This window comes from Delphinus delphis, chromosome 8 (genome assembly GCF_949987515.2).
Source record: "Delphinus delphis chromosome 8, mDelDel1.2, whole genome shotgun sequence".
NCBI lineage: Eukaryota > Metazoa > Chordata > Mammalia > Artiodactyla > Delphinidae > Delphinus > Delphinus delphis.
The window spans coordinates 9669735-9682850 of record NC_082690.1 but is presented as its reverse complement, the minus strand read 5'-3'; the positions used below and the strand labels follow the sequence as shown (position 1 = coordinate 9682850).

The 13116-nt window shown below is 41.9% G+C and overlaps 1 protein-coding gene across 1 annotated transcript in view; it reads right to left on the bottom strand.

Moving 5' to 3' along the window:
- CDON (cell adhesion associated, oncogene regulated) overlaps positions 1-11666 on the bottom strand; it is a 100636-nt gene extending 88970 nt beyond the window's left edge. The window contains exon 1 of the mRNA XM_060017101.1: positions 11649-11666. The gene's annotated coding sequence lies outside the window, so the exon portion shown is untranslated. The remainder of the gene's footprint in view (positions 1-11648) is intronic.
- Between the last annotated feature and the right edge of the window lie 1450 nt (positions 11667-13116).

Here is a 13116-nt window from a genome sequence, read left to right as displayed (position 1 = left end):
TCAAACAGACAAGGGCCCTGCTTTGCCTAAGCGATACTTCACTCCTTTGTCACCATATTATTTATCGTTAGATTGCCCAAGTATACCTGTAGTACAGTCCCTCTAGGTGAATCAGGCACAAAAGATGCTAGTATTTCTCAGTGAATTAGAAAGGACTTTTACAAGCGAGTGGGGACTCTGTTTGCCTAGGAAATGTCAAGTGAAGGGATTCTTTTTCCAGAAAACTCACATTCCAACATGAAGGGGGAAAAAATTCTTAATTGCACAAATGAAAAACTCAGTCTCTCATTCTTAGTCGTTGAAGGCCTTGGAAGTTTAATATGTGGTGCCTGTTAATTTGATTCCATGACCAGCTGACATCTACAGTCACAACTAATTAAGTATTCTGTGTATGTGTACAACACCCCGCTGAGAAAACATGGATCTGATCAAGGGTTAAGGTCTTGGTTCTACAAGGCCAATTGTTTCCTTATCTTTTTCCTAATAATCTACCTATCTGGAAGAGAAATCCCAAAAGAAGTAAAACACCAACAATTTTTCTTTAAAACAATTTCTATTGTTATTTTCCTGTGGGGTGGGATATAGCCTGAACTTACCAGGCTCACATTTAGAAATCCACTTTGGGAGTTAGCTATAAGACTCTTATTAACATTATTAAGATGTATCTAGTCAAATCCCTGAGCTAAAATTTATTTGATGCTGCAAAAAATGGATATCAAATCTCTGCACAAGCTGTACTGTATCATTAAAAACCCCACCGCGGCTGCTGTCACAGTGACAAATGTGTAATTATTTTAAGACCTAACCACTGTGACAATAGCTCTTTAAAAATGCATCCTTAAACACAAAAGAAATAACAAATAATGACAATTTCGTTTCCTAACCTAATAGGAGACCACAGTTAACAACCCATCTTAGAATGACTCAAAATTGGCTTTAGTTAGCCATGGGGTTAAAAAAAAATCTTTAGCTCTAAAATGTATGATGAAAATTATATGAAAGAGCTTATATAGGTCTACAGTCAAAACATGAATAACTTAATGACTAGAGCTTAGAATTAGGAACTCAGGGTAGAAGTTTGATCTATTTGTATTTGTTTTAATCTCAAAAAGGACTCAGCCATAGTAAAGGAAGTGTGCCTAATAGTCAACAGATAGAAATCAAAAGAAACGACTTAGCGATCAGAACCAATTCTAATCAGATCATAATATGACTTGAAGATATGTTATTCAGTTGAAGTAAATATGCAGAATTAGGTTTAAAATCTACTTTAACCCATCAGTACTATAATCCTCCTTACTGTAGGACAAATCTTAAAATTTCATTTTGGAAGAACATCTAAGACTTAATGGAAGAAACAATAAAATGGCCTTGTTTAAAAAAGTGATCACAGTAAGAAGAGCCCAAAAGGTAAATTATGGGCACAACACAATGGTAAGACCAGTGTGGTTCCACTCAGGAGTTTTAATAATCTGTTAAGAATCATAAAAATATCTTCTCAGGATTTAGCAGTCCCAAGATCTACTGGAACAACCGCTCAGATGCGTGGAAACCAAATTGAAATCCTGGTGCATGAGTTTTCATTAAATCATGGCAATCTCTAAAAGCCTAATTAGCCTAATTTCACAACAGGAGTGAACAGGCCAAGAGGAAACACTGGTTTAAATCAAACAATGTTACTTTACTGGTGTTTATAAAGAGGAATAAATAGCACCTTTCTTACAAAACTGTACAACCCCATTCATAATCACATGACCATTTACAAAACTGTACAACCCCATTCATAATCACATTTAGACAGTCCCCCTCACGTGACCATTTTAACAGCCAATTAACAAACTTTTTCAATATATTGCAAGCTATGTAACACCAACCCAAGTAATGAAGCTTAACTCCACTTCATAGATGGGGATTCCTCATACCCACTCTCACAACCTCATACTCACCAATCTGGGAGGAAGTTGACTGAAATAGAGATGAGTGATTAAACAGTACATCTGTTCCAGCTGAAACTATGTTCACTCCTTCTTATTGCCTGTTATTCACTGTGCTATTTTGTTGCACACACGCCCTGAGGCCCAAACCATGAAAATAAGCCAAAATAAATGGGCAAGAAAAATCTTATCCCTAGCTTAGGATGCTATCTTTCTTTTTATTGTAATAAAAGAGGCTGCCAAATTCTGATGTCACTACAGTAATTTCACGGCCTGATTAAAAGTAGTATTTTATCCATTAGACATTCATCCCCCTTGCCAATTTCACCTCCAATCAGACAGTGTGTACAATTACTCACTAAACAGACTTCAAATGATAGTAAAATAGAAAATACTAATTGCTGTTATTCTGATACCTAAAAAGCCAATAACTGTCAGAAATTCCCCTGGCAAGAGAGAGAAGGCAGAATGCACTTTTTAATACCTAGATATCCAGGAAAACTCCTCTAATACTGCATATTTAAAAAACAGACGAAACATGGCATCAGCTCTCTGGGCACAAACTAATGTAGCACAGAATGAAAATATGCATTTTAAATATGTAAGACGTTTGGCCAGCATTCCAGCAATAATGTGACAATAGATGTCCTAGTATCTTCAATATTTAACTATTTTTTTCTTTATCTAAAGCTTTTTTAACCTTCATTACTTGAAGCTGTGATACGCCTGAACTTGACATGCAGAGTCACTGATTTCACTGTATTTTTTTTAACATCTTTATTGGAGTATAATTGCTTTACAATGGTGCCTTAGTTTCTGCTTTATAAGAGCAGAATTGTGTGTTGAAATCATTCATGGGTCTAGAGATGACAGTTTAGCAACTCGCTATTCAGTGTGGTCCACCCAGTGTCATCAACATGATGTGGACTCTTGTCAGAAAGGGAGAATCTTGGGATTCACCCACAACCTACGAAATCAAAATCTGCATCTTAACATCCCTCCCATCCCCGCCCCAAGAAATTCAAATGCACATTAAAGTTTGAGAAGCCCTACTTTAGGACTCATACGTTTGGGACATTTGGGTTTAGTATTTGTTAGGCATAATGCAAGGAAAGGGGTGAGAGGGGATACATACAAGGGAAAATCACATTGTCTGTCCTTAGGGATTAAGATAAGGATGAGACAGACGCATACAAAATGATGACACAACATCATCAGCACGAGAGACATGTTCCCAGCCTGCAAGAGAAAAAGTAAGGTATATTCAAGGAACGCAAGGTAGGTGGAGGACGGCAGAAGCACCAGGTCGGTAAAGACCCCTGTGTGCCCTATTAAAGACCTGGGTTTGAATAAGCGAGTCAGGGCCTTTGAAGAAACTGATGTTAAGGAGAGCAGTCACCTGACCAGCTTTATGTTTTTGAAAGATCATTACTCTGACAAAATGGAGAAAAATGGATGACGTGGAAGCGGGGAAAACCAAGAGTGGAGACGAGGGAGGTGAGGTGGCAGTACTCTAATAAAGAGTCACGAAGGTATTTCTTTTGTCTCACATTTTGTCTCACCTTCTCTGATCCCCTTCCCAAAATTCGAAAAGGAAGTTGGAAGGGTAAGGTAATGGTGACAGAGAAAGGAGAGAGCCACTTAGAGGTTACAAGAGGCTTTAGACGGTTGTATGGGTATACGTCATGTAATACAAAACAGACAAAACTCACTATACTTTTCTGCTTCATAAAATAGACAAAATATTATTTTGGTGACTCAGGATTCTATACTCCCTTCAATCATTCTAAACAGCAATTATTAACATAAATTATTAACATATATCTAAAGACACAAGATGTGTACCTGGTTACAGTAAATAACTATGGACTCCAGAAAAGATCCTGAATACAGCTCTGTTGCTTGGATAAGTCACGCATATCAGCCTTTCTCCCCCCGTGAGTTATTTCTCTCTGGAAATTCAAGTGTGGAAAAATTGGGGTGGAGGAGAGAAGGTAGAGAGACAAGAGATACATTTATTTATTTTTACTTTACATATAATTTGCTGTAGGAGTGCATAAATAACTCGGCCAACAGAGGGCCTTCAAGTAAATTCAGGTGTGTACCTACCTAAAAAGGTAGCAAATACTAAACTTGTAAAGTGTTTTCACTTCTGATACTGATAGAATATTGGAAAGGTCCCTGTTCTCTCTTCAGGTAAAAAAGAAAGAATATCTGACATTTACTTGTTAGTGATAAACTAAATTACATTTAATGTGAAAAGGGTCAACAAGAAGAGGCATTCCTCAACTTTAAACTAGGGAAAATCTGAGAAAATTTATTTATCCAGTGGTCGTTTGGAACTTTTTTTACACATTTTCTCCCTCCAAAATTAGGTACGGTAGTCCCCCGCTTATCCACAGGGGTTGCATTCCAAGACCCCCAGTGGATATCTGAAGCTGTGGATAGTACTGAACCCTATTTACACTATGTTTTTTCCAACACATACATATCTATGATAAAGTTTAATTTATAAATTAGGCACAGTAAGAGAGTAACAATAAAACAATTTTAACAATATGCTGTAATAAAAGTTACATGAAAAAAATAATAAAGTAAAAACTAAAAGAAAGTTACATGAATGTGATCTCTCTCTCTCAAAATATCTTATTATACTATAATCACCCTTCTTATGATGATGATGATGCTGTGAGATGACAAAACACCCACCGGATGAGATGAAGTGAGGTGAGTGACGTCGACATTGTGACGTAGCGTTAGGCTACTATTGACCTTCTGATGATACGTCAGCAGTATCATCGGCTTCAGGTGATCCTGGATCACCGAGCCAGGACGAAGTGAATGGCTGGATGTCAGGAGCAGAACAATGTTGAAGGTTTGGGGACCTCGGGAGGGATGGCACGGGATTTCATTACACTACTGAGAACAGTGCACAACTTAAAACTTATAAATCATTTCTTTCTGGAACTTTCCGTTTAGTATTTTTGGACTGCAGTTGACCTCAGGGGAATGAAACTGCAGCAAGCGAACCCTGGGTTAAGGGGACCTGGGAATGAAACTGCAGCAAGGGAACCCTGGGTATGTGGTAGTTAAGTAGTACAGCTCCCCCACAAGAGCCTGTTTAGTGGACTCAAAAGGCAAAGGCCCTTGGAGGTCATGTGGTCCCAACTCTCACCCAAGGAAGAGATTCTTACTGCACCATCTTTTGCAAATGCCACTACAACACATCTAGTAATAAGGACCTCATGCCCCTTCAAAGGAGCATTTTCCAAACATGAGGCAGCTTTATTTGTCAACAGTGCTTCCTTCTTTTGAAACAAAACCTGCATCTTTGGAGTGCCCCTCTGGGACAAAAGATGAATCTCATATTACTCTTTCACCCCTCCCACCCCCATTGAAGTCTTGGCCACTGGTGCTCTGAATTAAGAGACAAGGGAACAACTTGCCCCCTCTGGAGTCCAGAGGAACCCACCCTGCACATGGCTGTATGTGAAGAATGACCTTGTGTCAAGGAGCTATGAATAATAAGATTTAATAAAATTACAAATGCTGAAAAAGACAATGTCTCCAACGAGAGAAGTGGCTTGTGTTCAAGCAGAACATCCAGAAAATCCTTCATCAACATTTCCAAGAACAGAAATATGATGATGGCAAAGCTCTTAACCTCAACCGCAGCCCCTTTCAAAGTGAAAAACAAAAAACACACTTCGGATTCATCGATACCACCTTGTATTCTTGTTTCATTGTTTAGTGAAATAAATTTTATTTAGCATATCAGGGAATCCCAACAATACAAACAGAAATTCCAAACATATAAGCACAGCCTGACAGCAACCGTTCAGAAAGTTAGTAGCCAAAATTCTTCTTCCTGATATAAACGTAAGGTCCCATTCTTCAAAATTTTCCTGTAGGATAACAACATCCTTGCTCCATTTTCTTCCATTATTGGTGGATTTTTTTTTTCCAGAACACACCGTGTTGTTTTGTTTTCTTCTTAGGGAATATTACACTTATTGCTGAGCTAGTGGTTACTTCTCTACCATTCTAAGTGTTAAATCCTAAGCATGAAGGTTATAAGCTACCTTAGGTGGTCCTTCTCTCTTTCGAGGCTCCCACCCTTCGCTTCTAAAAACACACACACACACACACACACAAAATGAACGCAGTTATCAAAAGATTTGGTTTATGGAACTGTCACTGAAGGTAATTATATTACCTTCAACCCAGCTTTATGTATAAAAAGAAGGTCATGGTTATTTTTCTAAGATAGTGACTGGGATCTGATTTTCTAATAATTTAGGAAGAACTGTTGTTATTTTCTTGTTTTCTCAATGACCACATACCCAATGTGCCAACAAAATGAACTACTATGAATTTCAAAACAGGCAAAAGATGCTAAAACAATTTTGAAAGCATAAATTCCTACCGTACACAGTAACAGAGATGGGTCTTGGACATAACGAGCAGTGCGAGAAACCAGATATAAAAGAGTATTTATCGTATGAGTCTATTTTTATAAAGTTCGGGAACAGGCAAAACTCACGTATGGTGAGACTGGTCCAAAGGGCTGTCGTCTGCTGGGGGTGGTGGGCTAGTCTGGGAAGGGGCATCAGGGAGCCTTCCACCATGAAGGAAATGTTCTACATCTCGATCTGGCTAATGGTTACCACACATGTGCATAGACGACACTTCATCTGGCTGCTCACTGAGTATACATTAACTGTACACTTGTGTACATTTTTCTATTATACCTCAATCAGGAAAAAAATTGCAACATATTGTTTCCAAGTGCCTTTTAAGTTTCAATTGCAAAATGACGAGAACTGTAGCATACTGAAACTATAGCAGTTCCACGTGCCCACACTATTACTAACTTCAGAGAATTCCTCATTATTTAATCTTCAAAAGAAATCATTTCTGGATCAAAGTAACAGACTAACATGTACAGGAGGAGTTACTTAAAGTAGCAGCAGCTAGCAATCATAGGGGTTTTATAACGTGCCAAGCACTTTACTTTCAGTATCTCACGTAATCCACACAACAGCGGTAACAGATACTATGGTTATCCTCATTTCAGCGATGAGGAACCCAAGGCTTAGGTCAAGATCACTGCCCCAGCTCACACGGATAAAAAGAGATGCGCTAGTCTATGTCAAGAATAGCTGAAAAGCAAGCTATATGCTTACGTTAGCGCAATATAAAAATTTTGTAACAAAACGTAAGCAGAATATATCTAAGTTCAGTAACATAACCTGTGTGTTTTTCCCCCTCTCAAGTAAGATGTAAGGAACTTCACAGTTCCTTAATTCTATGGTTAAAAGCACATCACTGGTTCTCAAGAACTAAAGTCCTGACTCACATTCCAACTGATATGTAGCAGAACAAAATGTGCTTTGGGGTAGCTTTTTGTTATCTCTGGCCATCAAAATACATCACACAGCAAAGTGCCTGAACAACTGTGAACCGAGGCAGGCCCAATGCTAACTTTAGTGTTTACTCCCATTCATTCCAGAGTTCTTTCAATCTGGCCATACTACTAGAAGGCAAGCCCAGGATGAAGGTGGGAAGAAAATTAAATATTCTCTCAAAGGCTTCTTTATTTTCTAAACACTTAGTATTGTAAGGAGAATTTGGTAGAGGACTACACGGGAATAGGATGGAGGGAACTGTGACACACAAGATGATTTTAATCAGAAACAAAATACATCAAATTAACCATCAAATAGGCTACTGCACTCTGCACTAGTTGAAAACTACAAGCACTGGAATTCACATTCATTTTTAACTATTCTCAGAAGAGGAAAATCAATTAACTAGACCATCCAAGATTCAGAACTGCTCTTCCTTGAAAAGTACACAAGAATCAAACTGGGCTCATATTCTGAAGAATGTCTGTATCCAAAAAGTATTCAGGGGCAGGGGAGGTGGGGCAGGGAGAGGAAGACACGCTGATGTTTCTCAGAAATTTTGCTCCAAAGATTTTACAGAATATTTTTGGTAGATATATTTTCATTTACGCACGGCTGCTGGCAAGTCTGCGAAGCGATGCCTTAAGAAATACTAGCAATCAGAAAGAATTCTTCAAAAGACAACAGAAAAGAGAGATACCCTAAATGAATTTAAATTCTGTAATAATAATGTTACAAAAACACAAGAAAAGTCATATAAAAACAAAAGAGCAAACTCAAATATGCCTATTCAAACAAGCATTTCATCTCTGCAAAATACTTTGCTTCACAGAAAAGGCTGATTTTCCTCTCGGTTGAAAAGTTATTAAAACAATAAAAGCAGCCCTGACAGGCAAGACCTAACTGTAACACGAGTTTACATATTTATCAAAAGATCATTCAGAGAAAACTTACCAAGGCTGCAACGTGTATATGCTTGTGCTTCGGAGGCAAAGCAGAAAAGTGACTTTCTGTACTTACAGCGGCGTGCACTTCAGGGTAAAGACACATCACCACGGTCGTGCTCGTAAGAAAAGTCCTGACCAGCAATCTGCCTTTGGGTTGGGCTCTTCTCTTACAAGATAAGCTGTTAAGTCCTGTCTTGATTTTAGATCTGCTAACATATGGAGTCTTCTAATGTAGCCTCTCTCCGCCCACCCGCCACCCTCCCCCCCTCACCACTCGGCTCCCCTCCCTTTCCACACACGCACATACACACATACAAAAAAGGCACTGCAGGGCAGAAATTCCTCAGGTGCTCGCTAATGGAATTCCCAGGGTCTTGGAGCCGCTTCGGGGATCAAGAGATCTCATCGCCCCTGCTGGGGTAAGGAGCAGCAAGTCTGTCCCATTTAATCAAATACAGAATGAATTTTCAGCTCTATTCACTAGCTTGTCTCCAGGGCTCTCAAAAGGCACCAGGCAGCTAGAATCACACACATGTGGCTCTTTTAGGCAAGTATAATTAGTTTGATTTTAAAAAGCCACATTAATAATATCACCTCAGGACCATTATTCAGGGGACAGATGACAACGATACTGTATGTTTTAAGCCTGACAATGGGGGAAAGAGCACAAACAATGAGGGAAAACTTGAAGGATTAAAACAAAAACAAAAAAAAACAACCAGTTTTTCATTGAATTGTAATCCAATATTTTTAAAGTAACATTAAGTATATTCCATATACCATCTCTTAATTGCAATTGAAAAGAATCAAGTAAAGCCCTCCTCCCCGTTCTCTTGAAAATGAGTTAGTACCATATCCACAACAAAAATGTATAAATGGAATGTTTATAAATCAATGAAATGTCTACATACAATATAAAATTTCAATAAAAACAATAAAGCATTCTCTAATTCAAGTTAACAAAATTTCTTGAAAAAAGCACCCATCAAAAACCACAGTAAAATCAAGTCCTTCGGAGCAATCTATTTAGCAACCAGACCCCAAATTCCCTTTCTAATCTAATTAGTTTCTATTAAGTAGTAAGATCACATATCTAAAGAAAGACTATCTCTAGACAGCTCATCTTCTCTTGCGATGTGTTGCCTTATCTGCACTCCTACATAGTACAAATGCTAATCACAAGGCAGTGGCTAACGTAAGGATGTGTTAAAAATAGCTGATTTTTCACTTAATTAGTTTTAATTTCCTATCTCCAGCCTGATTTCACTACAATAATGTTTAATTCCTGAAAGCATTGCTCCAGGATTTTACTTAGAAACAATACCAATTTCTAGTCTAAATGCCTGCATAAGAAACATTTCTAGAGAAGACACATCTTACTTCAACTTACATTTTGACAAAACCATAAATGAAATCATCCAGAAAGTCATGAAAGCACACAGGCAAAGAGGAAAAATAAGAAGAAAGCACAAGAGCTAGTCAACAGGTTTTACCTGAACTTTTTAGAGCCCAGCCCTATGGCAGAAGTTCTTAATCCAACATAAAGCCTTCCTCTTTATATACACCTTGCAGATGGGGGCAGAGGTGGGGGAAGTCCTACCTTAAAGTGAACTTAATTCCTCCCATGCACAGTCAAACCACCTGCAAAGAAGGCAAGGAGTAACATTGACTTAGAAGCCAACCGACACAAGCTAGATCAGTATGCTCCAAGTCCTAAGGGTTCTCTGTACTTCCCGGCTTGAGAGTCAGAGCTGTTTAAGTACTTTCCACAGAAGAGGAGGTTGATGAGAACCATGGCAATCAATCAAAGCATCGCAAGTGAGTTACTACACAAACAATAGCACGGTACCTCTAGTAACTGATTTTCCTGGTTGACTGAACTATTCAAACGAAGACAGATTTCCCAAATACTATATCCGAGTTTTTGCATGAAAGTTAAACAATGTACACTTGTGTGTTTTTTATAGAAATATAAATGTGTCTGCTCCACACACTGCCAAACACACACCCAGGAAACGCCTTTACAAAATGAAACAGTTTCTCTCCATCCTTCTCATATAACTTCAAGTATGAGGCAGTTCATTTCAACATGTGCAAAACAGAAACTACAGTATTTGGTGCCTCTCTGGGTTCCTAAGAATGCTTTCTAGCTAAGCACTAACTTAAATTTTACAGTTTTCTGGAGTTTTCTTTCATCTTGTCCTAAAAGTTGAACTACCCCCGCATTTTCAGCTAAAATAGACTACCTCCCAAAAATGAGCTATGAAATGTAATAGAACGTTTAGAACTATACTGAGAATAAATCCATTTCATTCTCCAGCCCCTTCCCCACCCTTTCCTAGCAGACACTGTCCACTAGGTATTCCAAAAGTCAGCTGGAGCATCTGTGGGTTGTGGCATCAGCGAGGCATGGAATCAGAATTGGCCTCTTTCATCTTTACTGGCCACTGGCCTGAGACTAAATCTCATGTTACCTTTTAGTCCTATCTTCTGTTTCTCAAGGTGTCTGATTCAGGACACAGAGGTTCTGTTAATGAGGTTCCCTCAATTCTAGATCTCAACTGGAAAGCAGCCTGCCCTTAAGGCACCTGCCACCCTCTGGAGTCTGGACTGGGAAAGGCAGGCATTCTGGAGAAAGCTCCTTTTGGAGAGCCTTCCACCTGATTTGGTGGGGTTGGGAGAACAATGAAGGGAAAGGCGAGAGAGCCTCTCTAGCCCCCTCGGTGATTTATTACTGAAATTCCTAGATGTGGAGAGAATGCAACAAAGGTCTGGAAGCTGCAGAGTGAAATAAATAGCGAGCTGTAATGTATTTAGCAAATGATAATGCAATCCACAGAAAGCTATACAGAGGAGAAGGAAAAATACGCTCCCTGGGGCTGGGAAGTCACCAAGTCTGTGAAGGCAGAGAAACATTGCGCAGGAAATTTCTCTTGATTCTCCTTACACATAAATCACTGTCTCTCGCGGGCGCTCTGCGGGGATGGAGGTTGAGAGAGGCGAGGGACCCCCGCTCCCTTGGGAAAACGTGCCGGCGCCCCGTGCTCCCGGCTATGCTGCATCTCACCTGCCTCAGCGGATCATTGTCAAACAGATTTAATCGTGTCACTGACACCTCACCCCGCCTCTTCCCACGAGGTGGCTCAGAGTTCCCGAGGACGGGGGACGTAGGCGCTCCCCACTGCGCATCCGTCAGCTGCCCTCCCCAGACCCCGCACGCAGCCTGGACCCCCACGCCCTCCCGGGCACTCCGGCCAACCCGCCCCCGGACCTCCAGCTCCCAAGCCTCGTGGCGCCCAAGCCCGGTGTCCCCAGGCCACCCCTCCCGCCCACCCTTAGGTGGGACCCCACCCCCGCACCTCTAAGCAGGGCTGGCTAAGACCTCCTGCGCGGCAGCCGGCTCCGAAAGCCACCCCCAGGTCATCCCCCGCGCGCTGGCGGCGGCTACGGCGGCAGCGGCGGCTGCGATCCGAACGGGCCCCTCCATGCACCGGGCAGGGCAGCGGGAGGGCGCGGCGCCTCGCACGCCGGGGCGGGGGCGTGGGGGCTGGCGGCGCGGGGTCCCAGTCTCCTCGCACCGAGCCGCGCGAGCCGGGCACCCGGGACTCAGGGGAGGGGCGCCCGGGTTGGGGGGGTGGGGGCGGAGTCACCGGGGCGCGCCCCCGCGGTCGCGCTCCTCCCCTCCAAGGCGCGCGGGCGCGTAACCCGGCGGGCGCTGGGCCAGTGAGGAGCACGCGAGGAGGTGGAGGAGGGAACCCGGCCGCGGAGGCCGCAGCTCCCCGACGGCCCGCGCCCCGCCGGAGGGTGCGCGCGCAGCCTGCCAGATCAGCGGCATGTGGGGGGGAGATGGGCCGTACCAACGGGCGGGGGGGGCGCTCTGTGCAGGTCCTTCTACCAGTCCCCCTCCTGCTTGCTCTACGAGAGAGCTCCCCCAGGAAAGGAGAAGTCAGTCTCTGCTTTGGTTTAGGATGGGTGAGGATGAGCTGCCTTAGCAATTCCCGGAGTTTCCCATAATGCCTTTATTCCGTTTCCCCTCATCTTTACTTCCCCGGGAGAGGCGGCATTTGGGGCGGGTCCACTACTGGTCTACACGTTCCCCTGTTTCCCCGCCCAGGCCCGGCCCCTCACCCCTCCACCTAAGTAGTGTGCGAAGCCAGCCAGTCCATCCATTCACTTGTCTCGTACCTAGTATCTGCTTTGTGGTTCCAGCTTCCCGCTTTTGGGACCTTCGCTTTTAAACCACTTTCAGTGTTTGGATTCTTAGGCAGTTTCCTCTGATTCCCATCACACCCGCCCTGCATTCACATACACGCAGGCAGGTAACAAAACTTCTCAGAGAGTAGGAGAGGCTCATTGTCGCCTGGTGCAAGCAGCATGACCTTTGGCCCCAGAGTCTTCCCAACTCGTCCTTTGGATGTGCCCCAAGTGATCTGATCTCACTGAATTTCAGTTGTTCAAACAGAAAAAGGGGGAAATAATTTGTTTAACAGGTTGTTGTGAAGCATAAATATGATACTTAGTGGAAAGCACCTGCCACTGCATGGACATTTGGGGACTGTGACTTCTATATACTACTAATAATAATTATAATTATTATTAGCAATTAGTTTATTTTTTTACCATCATCATCATTACTTACTATTTAACTACAGAAAGAGCTCTAATGATACTTGGAATTCAAAAACACTCAGTACTGAATGTCAGGAGAAATATGACAGAACTCCTTACCTTCTTACTTGAATTTCACAAGCAAAGGCTCTGAAAGTGTGGTGATGTTCAGACAGTTTAGTTTTTTGCTTTAGCTACATCCAGGGTCTTTATGAAAGT